This window comes from Frieseomelitta varia, unplaced genomic scaffold (assembly GCF_011392965.1).
Source record: "Frieseomelitta varia isolate USP_RPSP 00005682 unplaced genomic scaffold, Fvar_1.2 scaffold_165, whole genome shotgun sequence".
NCBI lineage: Eukaryota > Metazoa > Arthropoda > Insecta > Hymenoptera > Apidae > Frieseomelitta > Frieseomelitta varia.
Window position 1 is genome coordinate 965,281 of NW_025109361.1, and position 13,429 is coordinate 978,709.

Genomic DNA, 13,429 nt, shown 5'->3' on the forward strand with positions numbered 1-13,429 from the left:
GACGTCCTTTGCATTCCGTTCGCATCGAATCTGGGAACATCGAAATGCTTTCAAATCACTGACGCCGCGTCATCGTGGATCGAACGTCGCGCTAATGTGCGCTCCTCTCAATTTATAAAGCGCGATAATGCAGAGTTTCGCCTTCTATCGCCGCATGCGATAATTACTGGAGTAAAGTAAAGTTTCGCGAATCCTTCAAAGAAATCAGCGACAATACTGTCGGCTCAATCCTGGACGAGTCCCGGCCGAGTCGTTTGTGGGAATTAATAGAAAAAAAGTTCCAACACGAGGATGACAAAATTCTCGCTAAATCTATACGCTATCACTGCCCCCCAAATCTTCACTCGATACTCTTTCGATTTGCACACTCTGAGGTGTTGTTACTCTAAAGTTCAGACCCAGGTCCAACAATATAAGGACGTCAAAGATGAGGAAGCGTCGTTTTTTATTTTCATCGATGAAACCTTCGCTCGTATTCGTTCCTAAAACAAGTGAAGCGGATAGCAATGTTTACCTTGAGCGGCAACGATTTGTCTCTAAAGTTACATTGCTAACTTTCCACAAGAACGAAACGTCGTGTACGACGTTTGATTAAACGCTGAGAAAGCTATTCCCAGTTCCATTAACGTCGATGAGTGAATTCAGCAGTAACATTTGGGAAAAGTATCGCCAATTCGAAAAGGATAATACGTTCTCGCTGAGTAATTTCAATTATTCAACAGCTTGCACCGCTTGGAGGCTAGCTTGACTCTGAGCTATCCACGAAACGTGGAAAGTCTCGATTCACAGAACGCGTTTTATCTTCGCGTTCGTCTGACAAACAACGGAAGTGCACCGTCGGTGGTCAGGAATTTCATCGCGAACTGCTTTCACCGGAGATAAGAACAGCTGTGGAGATCACGAAAAAGAAATACGACTTCCGAATCGCTGGCTAACAATAAGTGACGCGACAGATTTCCAACGAACTACGGTTCAAACTGCTCGCTGAAATTGACTTCGGGAGCACTGTTGTCGATTCGTCGACAGATAGACTAATTTACGAGACACGCACGAAAAAAAAAGAAAAGAAAAAAAAAAGAAAAGAAGAAACGTTTCAACTGAGAGAAAAGCTTGGCCTGTTTCCCTAGCGGAGTCGTTCGAAGCCCGAGCCATTACCAAATTACCAAACACACCTGCTAAACAAGCATTGACCAAGAGAGTACCGGCCAGGCGAGCGCGCGACTCGTTTAATAGAATTTCCGTTTTCAAAGAACGTTAATTAACCCAACGCGCGTCGCGATAATTAAACGCATCGCGAGCGAGCGAGCGGGGAGGGAAAAAAGCAATAAACGACGAACGAACGAACGAACGAACGAGTCGGTGTCGGCGAATCAATAGGGAAAGAGAGATTCTACGCTCCTCATTTGCCATCGTTAACCGGGAATATTAAAAATCCATCCATTCTCCGCGGCTCTGTACGCGCGTACGTCCGATTTAATCGCATTTCCAAGCATATTGTTATCGCACGTTAGCCGGCCTCAAATTCCCTCCTGTAATTCGTCCTGTTTCTTCGTTTCAAAGAGGAACGAACGAGCCGGACATGCCATTCGTCGCTCGGACAAACGAACGATTCCAGTGCCACGCTCTGGAAATACGCGCGGGCGATGGCATCGACCATTTTATAGTACGTGCCCGTAGGTAATCCCCGTTGCGAAACGATCTCAGCCACGAGGCGAGGAACGATCTTTTTATCCCTCGGCCGGTTTTACGGCGGGCGCCGGTTCCGCGTTTTATCTCCGCTCTCTCTTGCCTTCTTCGTTCCAGTTCCTTCCTCGGGACTCTCTCCTTCCTCTCTTTCGTTTTTCACAGGCTTCCTGTGAGGCGAGGCGACGCGATTTATAACGGCGTCTTCAGGCTCTTAGCCTTACTTCTGCCCCTCCTTTCGCTTTTTATCGGTGGCCACGAGATATCGCTGATGACGTGCGAGATCGTCGCGCCGCGTAACGATGGAAATTAAACTCCGCATTCCGTGAGCAACGAGGCGCGTGGAATTTTGACGATTGCCGATGCGATTGACATTGTTACACTGTGCTCCAAGGAGAACGGTGCGCGAACGCGCCTCTCTTTCGAGAATGGAAAGACAATCGTTGAAACGTATCTTCTTGCTCGATGGCACCGTTGTAATTTGCGGATCGCGTGAATCGCAACTAGGCGACGATTTTCAACGTAACGCTAACGAAATGACGCATCGTGAAATTCATTACGCGAATTTGCTTGCCTTTTTCTTTTACGATTTCGTATAGAAATCTAGTGTTATCCGAGTTATTTAACCCTTTGCCTTTGGAAACTTTCTTCTATCTACCAGCAATTTATTTACGATGTAGTATCATTTCAAACAAAATGACACAGCATTGGGAGTAATCATCCTGTTGAAATAGTATTTTGTTGATTACATCTTTCTAACATGTGATATCATTTAGGTTTAAAGCAAGTGTGGGTGATGAGGTGGTTTAGTGGGTTCTTTTGAACTCCAAAGGAGTTTACGCAGAGATACACGAGTGACAATATCCAGCACTTTCGAATTTTTGAGCGAGTGGAATCTGCCGACATTTTGCTGCGGCTGTAATTGCAAGGGAGATTTAATAAATTTCTGTCGGATGATTAATCAAGGTTCAAGCGAAAATGAACGAAGATGTTTCCGTTTCACTCCTCGCTGAAATAGTCGAACGAATTATGAGATGACATTAGCAAACAGAGAAAACGGCTGATACCGAGCGTCGTAAACCGAGTATCGTTGCCGGCGTGTCGTCTGTTACAGGCGACCTGATCGCTTCACACGTTATAAATTACGAAATTAATTAGAGCACGCCACCAACAGTTTCTTGACACAAAATAATACGGCGCTAATGACTTCGCATTAATTAAGCCGCCATGTACATCAGGAAATACTTTCTTGTACCAATATGTACATACGCTGCGTTGAATAATCCTGCACAACGCGCCGGGCTTTCCGGTTATAACAACGTCTCGTCGAACTTGCTCCCTCAAAGTAACATTGGCAAGACGCAAAATTACTTTGTTACTCATTAAGTACTCTCTTCCCGTTGAAATTTCTCATAGACTTTTCTTGGACTGTTAAGGCCGAGGGTACGTAACACTTATGGCATGAATGTGCTCTAATCCAGCGTGGAAAATCAGGTATTTCACTACTTAGAACTAGACGCTCCATAAATTTGTTCAGTCTCAAGTGCGATGAGATCTTCCGTACCATAAGGTCACCATGTCATAAACACGCGCATACTCAAAGGGTTGTACAAGCAACGGGATAGTATTCAGAAGACAATCCGTTCTCAAAAATGTTGCCCCACCTAAGTCACTCTCATTTTCGAAACTTTCCCTCATATTTTCTGATTGGTCTTAACACATTTTGGCGAGGGCGAGCCAAGGTTCGATAAAAAGGAAGATTTGGGAAAAATTAGGGTAGTATATCAAACAATAATCAACAGTAGAAATTGTCAGTTTTTACAAGTTGTCAAACTGACAAGTAGTACGTCAAACAATAATCAAAAGACAGTTAGTTAAACAGTATTCAAGTTAGGTTAATAATATTTCAATGGAGTAGTAGCCATTAGGCTTAGTACACAGTAAAATCAAAGCAAGCTCCATCATAGGGATATACGCAGAAGTATGATCGACAATAAATTGCAGAATTTTAGGCTGTTACGGCTCGTAAAATTCGAGGCATCTACTTGCTATTCTCGCATCGACCAAATATCTTGCCTTTCGAAAGAGGAAGATATTCCGTTGATCAGGATCGAATTTAAAGCGGCGGAACCGGTATAGGGAGGAAAGTTGTCGGTCATTACCGAGATTAAGCTCGGCTCGAATGTGGTGAACGGACAAGAGGTACAGGAAGTCGGGCAGCACGCGATATACATAATATCGTAAAGGCCATTGACAAGTGGGGCCCCTCTATCGAAACGGTGTATCAGTGAATGAATAGGGCCTATTATGAAACGTTGGGAGGTCGCATTGACCGCACGGTATATCCCGTTTCTGCGTTCGAGCGACCGGGCAACAGCGCCGGGCAAAGTGATAGAGACCAAGCGACGAGGGGACGCGATCCCGAGACGGGAGAAGCCTGTGAAACGGATAGGCCTTCGGACAGAATCGGCGGCAGGGCCAAGGCAAACACAACGGCACGGACAGACAGTGCGACGATGCGCGAGGGCACCAGGGCGCATGCACCGCGCCACGAAAACCACTTTCCAATCGGTTTCCAGGATGTAATTACGAGCACGTTGCGGGCACGGTGGTGAAATTTGACAGGTAGTAAATATACGGACTTGATCCCTGATGGTAATAGCGCCGAGAGGAGCATCGACTCGCCTGATTGAATTCTCCGTTGTCCGCTGCCACCCTCGCCGTCGCTCTCGACGCCCGCCACCCTCCCTACGCAGACACGTATCGCAGACCATGGCCCACCATCGTTCTTCGGGGGGGGGGGGGGGGGGGGAAACAGCGTCGCCTGGATATGAAATCCTATCTAGGACGGAATGAAGCGACGGCCAATGAAAATCCAGCTTCGGGGCTTTTTCGAAAAGGACGCAAAAAAAAAAAAAAAAAAAAAAAACTCTCACCCTGCGGCCAATTCTAACCGTGGATGAGAGGGGTAACGCAGCTGGATACGCGAGTTAATAAACTAGCAACGTGGCTTTACTTTTAGTACACGAAGTTTGGTGCGTGATTTTCTGCTACTTGAGACTTTGAATGAAGCGTCAAGTCATCGAATGGATGCGGTTGTCATTTCTTGGAGACAATCTAACCCAATGAAAATATTGGTCCACGAAGTTTCTAAACAAAATACCTTAACAATACCAGAATACTAAGGAAATGCGAATGGAATGTGAAAATACGAATGTGTAAATAAAACATCAGTGGATCATCGCCTCAGGGCAGTCGCAGTTTTTTGAGAAACGAAGAGTCAGGCGGCGATATCGTTGCGCAATACGAATAAAGGTTCTCCTCTCGTTTTCCACCCTCTTTGCTTCGCCGTCGACGATCAGTCGAGGGTGAGACGGAAGAAAGTTGTCACGGTCCACGAGCGAAATACAAATATGTTTGGTGGGCCAGGATAGGAATCGGAGGAACGTCGTTAGAGAACTTTGGTCAGGAAATGGGCTTCGTATTGCCCGTAAACAATTGAACGTTTAGTCGCCGCCCGTGGAAACGTCCCTTTTGTATGCGACAGCGTACACCTCGAGAGGCGAAGATGATGAAGTTCGAAAAGTCGTGGTCGAAGAAGCTAAACGAGCGGTGAACCGAGAGCGATAAGAGAGAGAGAGAGAGAGAGGATAAATCGAGGGGCAAATAACTCGATAGCGATATATGTGTTAATGGCCAAAGCGAGGGCAGAACGCCGGCGATAAATTTGTTATGGAAACTGAATATCGACAATGGAAGCCGAACAAATTGACCGTTGAAGCGCATCAGAGCTATCCGAAAGTTCGGTTAACTTTTTTAATCCAACGTTAAATCGACATTTCTCCCCTCGATGATTTTGTAACTTGAATTGGCTCGTTATATCGTCGAAATCTATCGTTATAGATATTCGATATGATTGCCAAATCGTGTTTCATGCCGTGGTGAAAAAAAAAGAATTGAAAAAAAGAATTGAAACGTGTCAAACAGCAGTGGCAATCAACGGAAATTCAATTAAACGGTAATAAAAGATGCAGTTTACCGGCAACATCCCTCGAGCCACCCTCTTACGGAACATTTTCCGAAACCCCATAGAGACACTTGGCCGCGGGACCGTTTGATACCAGATGCTGCCGTGGATATTGGATAAAAGTTCCCCGATTCGCGGAGAAAATAATTTCACGATGCCGCGCGAACGCCGGCCAGCACGGCTGCTACCTCCCGCACCCTCTCGGTCCCCGAACTTTCTATCGGCCTAGCCTTTCCCTCCCCCTCGCCGATGGTGTTACGCCGAGAAGAAAGAAACTTACCGTCGTCCCCTTTCGGATTTTCTCGAGTTGTCGTGTTTCTCTGTAGACAAAACGGGCGACGACGCCACCTGGCACTTAACATATATGGAAAAGTGCCGTTCTCTAGCTGCGCAACGGTGAAACTTGCTCGTGTGCCTTCTCGCTCCTTTTCGCCCGGACCGATTAAGAGGCAGAGATATTCGCACCGAGCGCCACCAAGTTTTCCCTTATCGGAATAAAGGATGTTGCCCTTTGGTATCGGACGACTACTTTCAGGGAAACAGGCGAAAATGCACGACGATCGTCAGATCTCGGGTCGGACGTGTCCTTCCTCGTGAAACGCCCACGACTTATCGGCTGCGCGTTTTCAAAATTCGAAGCGGAGTCGATGGAAATTTAGTCGTGTTTAGATTTGTTTTGATTCCACTCTGCGGAAGATTGATGAAACTCTTTGGTAATTTCCATCGTCATCGAAAACGTCGAAAGCTAATGGAACTGGGATTTCAATCGTAAACGAAATTTCGGTGGAGCCGATCGACCGCGATTATCAGCGAGCAGTATTCCGCCTGGGCGTGTTACCCGCAGTCAACTGGCTGCCATCAAACTTTCATGGCAAACAGCCGAGTCTTGAGTACGCAGCCACGTTCAACTGGTTATCGCTAATCGATACAGTTAATCGCCTTACTCGACAGATGCAGATATTCGGATCTCCGATTTCGGTCTTTGTCCAACGTCGATAAACGGCGGACGCGCGAAATCTTCGTGCCGCGATTTGCGTTTATACAAACAAACACACGCACACACACACACAAGTACACACTAAGAGAGAGATATTTAGATAATCGTTACTTCATATCAGGCACGTGGATTTTAGATACTCCTCTCTTCTATCTTCTACATTCAACACCATTACTATTCAAAGTAGGGGCTTGTTCTCACCCCGCTGCTTCAAGCTGCGAACATCGAAGTTACGCTTGGCCGACGCCGTATTCACCGTGTAAATACGACGTTAGGATCCTACGTTATGACTTTCGAGTTCCTGAAAATTAAGCGGAGAATCGAGATTGCGCGAAACTAGTTCCGAGACCGCGGGACCGCGGCTTTTAGGAGTGGCTGATGTTGCGTGGATGTTAAGAACTGATCAAACGGTGCCTCGATCCCGGTTACTGTTTCGAGTTCACGTTGTGAACCCGACCCGGGCGAACACCGGGGCAAAATGTGATTTTATTGTTACGCTTCGCCGAACTTCTTGAGCACCCTCCTACTTGTAACTGTAATTGTCGTTTAACTTGCGAAACGTTTCGGCGAATGGAGATGGAGAGACGGGGAGGGAGAGGCAGTATGGACTTTGAGCGAACCTCGAGAGCCCTTTATTCTACCGTGGTAGAATAAATTTAACATCGACGGAGAATTATGGGCAAATTATAAGAGCCTAATGGTACAGAGAACTGAGCACACCCGTAGTCGTCGTAGTGTCGCGTTGCCACGCGACAGCCTCGTCTCGATAGAGGCCGCCGGCTAATCGAATCTCCGTGGAACTAGGAGACTCGAAGAGCAACCTTCCCTTGGTACACTCTATTTGAAACTCCACTCTGCTATTTGCTCAATACAATCGTCTTCTCATTGATAAGCTGACGTAGGTGAGCCGTTCGTAGGATGAAAGGGCAACAGGGACAGAATGTTAGGTAGAGGAGGATAAATCGGGGTGAAACAGACTTGCGTGCCTTGTGCTGAGCGCGAAATCGTCCAGGCGTAGAACACAAGGAAGGGATGGGTGCTGTAGGTGCGAAAGCTCGTCGCGCTTTACATTGAATAGCAGCTACCTGGGCGTAGATTTCTCTCCTCCGACGAAGCTTAATTAGTTTCGTCAATATTAAAAGCGAAAGAGAGGCGACTGTGGAAGGATCGATGGGTGTCAATGTCATAATTGTACCAGCTGATCTCAAAGTTTCAATCTCTTGCTGGTCAGAAGAAGACTCGTTTCTTGGTCTTTGCCTATCTTAGCTATTTGGCCGACTCGTTCCTCTTTTTAGTTTAATTGGCTCACTGCCGCCTATCTCACTTTTGTATTCGTCCAATTACCCGTTCATTCGTTCGTGCAGATACTTCCAGAGTTACTTGCTCTTTCATCTGACTGTTAATTGGTGTCTTTATCTCGAATCGAACCCAATAAGCGACGAAGAGTAAGAGCCTATCAATTCTAACGATCATTCTTTCCGTCATTGCCTGTAATTTCTGCTGCTCTGAAGAATTCAAACAAACTTCGTCGCGATCAAACGACGTTCCATAGAATTAAGAAACAGCACGACGATGTCAAAGGAAACTACGTGACTCGATGAAGCAACCAACTGTACATGTGTGCGTGTGTGTGTGTGTGTGTGTGTGTGGATGCATACGTAACTTTGTCTTTGGTATTGCGTAACGAGCGGCGAGACGAACGATGAATCACGCGGAACCACTGGAGGATCACTGATTTCGAATGCCCGACGAAAATAAACCGATAGGGAAAGCGGCCAACCGAAGCAGACAGCGCGTCTACCGACGTGTCTGACCACTGAATCCGTAACTACTGGCGCGCGTACGACTCAACACGTCTGACCGATTTTCCAGTGTCTCCACTGGCTTGCTAGTGGATCGGTGTCGCGGGTAGGTTGACGGCGAGCGTAACAACCGCTCGAATTAGGCCATTGTAACACGGTCCATCCGGGGAATTAATTAATACGCGAGTCATCAATGACGCGACCGTCCGATTATTGGCTGACGCTCGCCCGGCCCTCCATTATTCGACGCGCGATCAACTTGCCGGAGAACTCGCGTTGCGGCGTCGTTAACGATGTGAAGCGATTCGATAAATGTTTGCCCGCACTCCGGGACGAGCTCTATAGACGTCCGCGTTTGAAAGGACTCCTGAAATTGCGGTGAATTACCGACCACCTGGTTCGACGATTGTCCCGTCCGGATTTGTTGGAGGTCTGATTTGATACGTGCTGGGAATCGCTCGATAGATTTCCTAGGCTTATTGTAAGCATAATTGGTGATGCTACGAAAATTCGTAGACAACGAATGCGCCATGGCTCTCATTGTCTTCTCTTTGGATATTTAGGATCTAAAGCAGATACTTCACAGTTAAATCAAACTTTAGATTCGCCTTCGTATAAAAGTTCAGCTCCAGTTTATCGCTGAAGGGGTCGGAGGACAACATTAATTAAGGAGTACGATAAGAAAGAAATTGCGAAAAAATGATAGAAGAAAGGGAACCTGAAGATAAGCACAGGCATGTATACAATTCTTAGTTAAAAGATGTTCATTAATCAAGCAGAGATAAAGTGTAATTTGGTCAACGAATATCAGACTGTAAATCCGGCGGCGAACAATGACAGAAGAATTTAATTCCATGGCTCGTGACAAAAGGAAACGACCGACGACGTTATTTACTTGCCAGCGGAAATAGCGCAGCAAGTAGCGATACATTATCTTTAAATGCGGCGAATTTGTTTGTTCATAGCCCGGAATCTATTTCACGACAGTGTCGCGACGATTCTCCTGGCAAGCTTACAAGCCTGATGATGTTCTCTGAAATTACGTTAAATTCCGCCTTTACAGGATAAGTTCGTTTCTTTTTATGTACGATAATTTTCTCCTGCTATCTAAACGCTGTGATTGACAAGCACGATAAGTAGCAACATCGTCAATCAATTCCGCATCGAAACTTTCATTTTTCCATTTAAGAAAATTATCAGAAGTCAACTTATACTTTATCCAGTTTGAAGCTGGCAAGACATTGCCAGATAATTTAAGCGATACGTATCTCGAAATGATAAATTCGAACTCTCGTGATCACGCCGGCAGTAATTTCTTTTCGAAGAAGCGCGCGCTGACACGTGGCGAGATCGACACGATTGCCTCGTATCGCGCGAATTTCAACAGCACTGACGGAAATTGAATAATAGCGAGATGACGCGACGACATAATTATTCCGCGACGGAACCATCGCGATGATTTCAATATCACAAATGGTACCGGCCTCGTGTCCGCTGAGACGAATTTTTTCGCGCGACGGCTGCCACTTTCGAAATTGACTCGCTTTTTTTTCCAACCTCTCCTGAACAGGATATTAGAAGTCCGACCTCGTTACATTTCAGGCTGACACCGAGAGCCCGATCGACCACACTCCCCTCCGTTTCGTCAAGCTGTTTGTATTTCTTTTTGCCTTCTTTCTTCCCTCTTTTTCTCTCTCTCTTTACTTAGGTGTATTTTGAGAGAAAACGTTGCGACAACGGCTTAATTCGATCGCCACTCGTCGCGTCAATCAAAAAATAAACCTCGAGTGAAATCGAAAGGATTCGGCCGACGATACGCTCGAGGGACTCATTGAGAGACTCCGTAAGTGGATGAACCGGATTTGAATGAATTTTTTCGTTACGAAAAACGAGAAACTGAAAACGTAGTCGGGCGTCTGAGAATTAAACCAGAGGAATGATTTAATACTCGGGAGTTTGACTATTTTAGGAGAGTTGAAAGTCGATTTTTCGATCGTACGGTGATTCTACGCGGTGCTTTAAACGACCCTCTTTAGAAATGCAGGCGTCTCGCTGATGAAAATTAGCAGATTCGTTCCGGACCGGCCGCGTCTCTTTTTTCTTTCTTTTCTTTTTATTTTTTATTTTTTTTTTTTTTTTCCTTTCATCGTAGACTACCAGACGGAAACATTTTTCTTCCTTTCGGATCATCGACAGACACGAATGCTGGAGACACGCCGTTGTCGATGGCAGATCCTTTTTCTTCCGAGTGCTCGGCGCTTGCGATTTTCAAGAGGGAATCGGTTTCATCGGATGCAGATTTAATGCCGTGCACGACGGAAAACTGATAGGTACCCATTGAATATCGGGCTTATATCGGTGGACGCCGATACTTTATACGGCGTTATTGAAATATCGTCGCGAAGAGAATTATTGCCACTCGCATGCCGTATCTATCCCTCGTGCCATCCGTCCCCTCGTCTCCATCCCCCTGTCCGCCTCGCTTCGTCTCTTCGCGTTCCAATCCTTCGTTCTTTCTCTCTCGCTAATACCGAGCATTCTGCGAATTCTTGGCTAGCATGAATACGTATAATGCCCGCAAAAAGGGGAGGGCAGTAAATTGTACGTGTCGTTACATTCGAGTTTTCGCTTGAGAGAGGAGGATTTGTTGCTGGTGCCTAGTGTGTTCCTTCTCCTCCCTCTTCCTCCTTGTCTCTCTCTCTCTCTCTCTCTCTCTTCTCTGTTTCCTTCTTTCTTCTTTTTATTTATATTTTAATGAGGCACGCGCACGCCCGAGAGATTCCAGAAATTATACGCGTAAATCGTAGGAGAGGCCCGTTTGAAACACGGAAACGGATAATTTCGAGTACTAAACTTCACGCGATAACGCGCTTTTTATTTCCCGGCGCGTACACACGTTCGTTTGTTCGACCCGTTTGATGTTATTTTTGTCTCCCTCTTGCTCGTTTATACGATTAAAATCGGAATTGGATCGTGCTGGAACAGCACGCGGTAATATGAAAACAAATCTCCTTTTTCCTTTTGCATCTTTTTTTCTTTCTTTCTTTTTTTTTTTTTTTGTTATTTTCTGATTCACTCGAAGCACAACTAATTGCTCGTTGCCATTGGATGGATGTCAATGGAGGTGGGGGATTCATTATTTTCAGAAAACTTTGGTTCCAGCGCGTCGTTTGCGTATGGTAGACTGGTTAAATCGGATATCCGATGAAAATCAGCAAACCAATTTGCTCGGTATGCCCGAACGATCTTTCGACTGATCAATCTGTTTCGGACACTCGAATTAGCCGTTTGCATGAATTAATTCACGCGCGCGTGAAGTGACGGCTGTGTGTTTCATTGATGTGTTCCGCCGCCTTCAAGCGTGGCGAGCTCCGTTTTAAATGTTCTTACGGCGAAGCGAGAATTAAACGCGAATTAATCCTTTCATGAAATGAAACTTTCCACTAGTTAACACACTGTTGACATTTAAGGCATATCTACCTAAATGTACTGTATTACAGCTCGAAGATTCAGTCATGTTTCTATCATATTTGAATCCTTCATAAACGTTTGTCAAAATATATGAAGAAGGAAAATCTTTCTGCTAGATCTAGCAACAAATTCAAAGCACTTGCGTGATTTGTATCTTGTCAGTTCAAAAACGTGGTTTTGAGTAACCTGAGCGTGAGATTCTGCGTGTTTTACACGCGACGAAGATTAATTAAATCGTCGAGGCTGATCCAGAACATTGTCACCGAGGTGTAATCCTACGACTGAATTCGCGATAAGAAGACACTGACGAAATCCGCTTGGACAAGATGGAACGAAGAAAATTAATGCGAACGGAACGGTTCGGAACGGACGACACATCGTTAGCGCGTCGCAGTTATTCATAAAATCGTTACTCACAGACCAAAACAGTGGGACTTTCAAAACCCGTCCACCCATAGGGGTAGCTCGCCCTATTATTGTTTTATATATTCTACTTCACATATTCTATCATCGTCTGCCGCCTCCGTGTCTAAATTTTAATTTGCATATTCGGTCACGGTGACGCTTGTTCCACTCTCTTTTATCGAGGTTCACGCTCTTCGCGCCATACTATACTGGAAAATGAATCTCGCGACACGCGTCGACTTAATGTTATTACGTCGCCGCGGTGTCGTTTAATCGCGAATGAAAAGTGCCTCCTAAATAAAAGATCGTCTCGTGAACTTTCTTTTTTCTCACAAAAATTCACGTCCAGAGAAAATAGACTGGTCGCCTGATTCTTTGAAAGGAATTTTTTCAATGTATGTTACAATATTTGTTTATACTTCACAAAGGACTTATTGCTATATTTGAATGAATTAATATTCAAATGATCGTTTATTGAATTCTTCCTCTTTATTTTGCGACATCTAAAAAAATTTCTTCGAGAAATTAACTTAGAAACACGGAATTTTCGATATCCTTTTTTGATCATCTAGACTGCGAACGAATCTGCAGTTGAATGTAAATAGAGTGCAATATCATTCCTCTGACAACATTGTTTTACGTGACACTCCGCGGTACGTTCTTCTAATTTCAATGTTTACCATTGTATTTCGACGAACGCTTCGTCGACTTCGGACCGTTAATTAGGAGCTCGAATCTCAAGTCTCTAAAGCGGAGTTTAGATATAAATTCGGAAGTGGTATTATCTCGTAACAAAGGCACGTGCTCGGCATTCGAGCTTCCCGAGACAGCTAGGAACAGTCGCAATGTCGCAACTTCGTTCGCTTGTTCGTCTGCATTCAATAAGTCTCGCTTACCACCGAATATTTCATTCGAGACAAAAATCACGAGGCGTACAGTTAATGATGGAATCGCTGTTTTCTAAGAGACAAGCTCAATAAATATTTCTCAAAAATCATAGAGAGAATATATTCTTAAGAAAGGAATGAAAAAGTTTTACAAGTT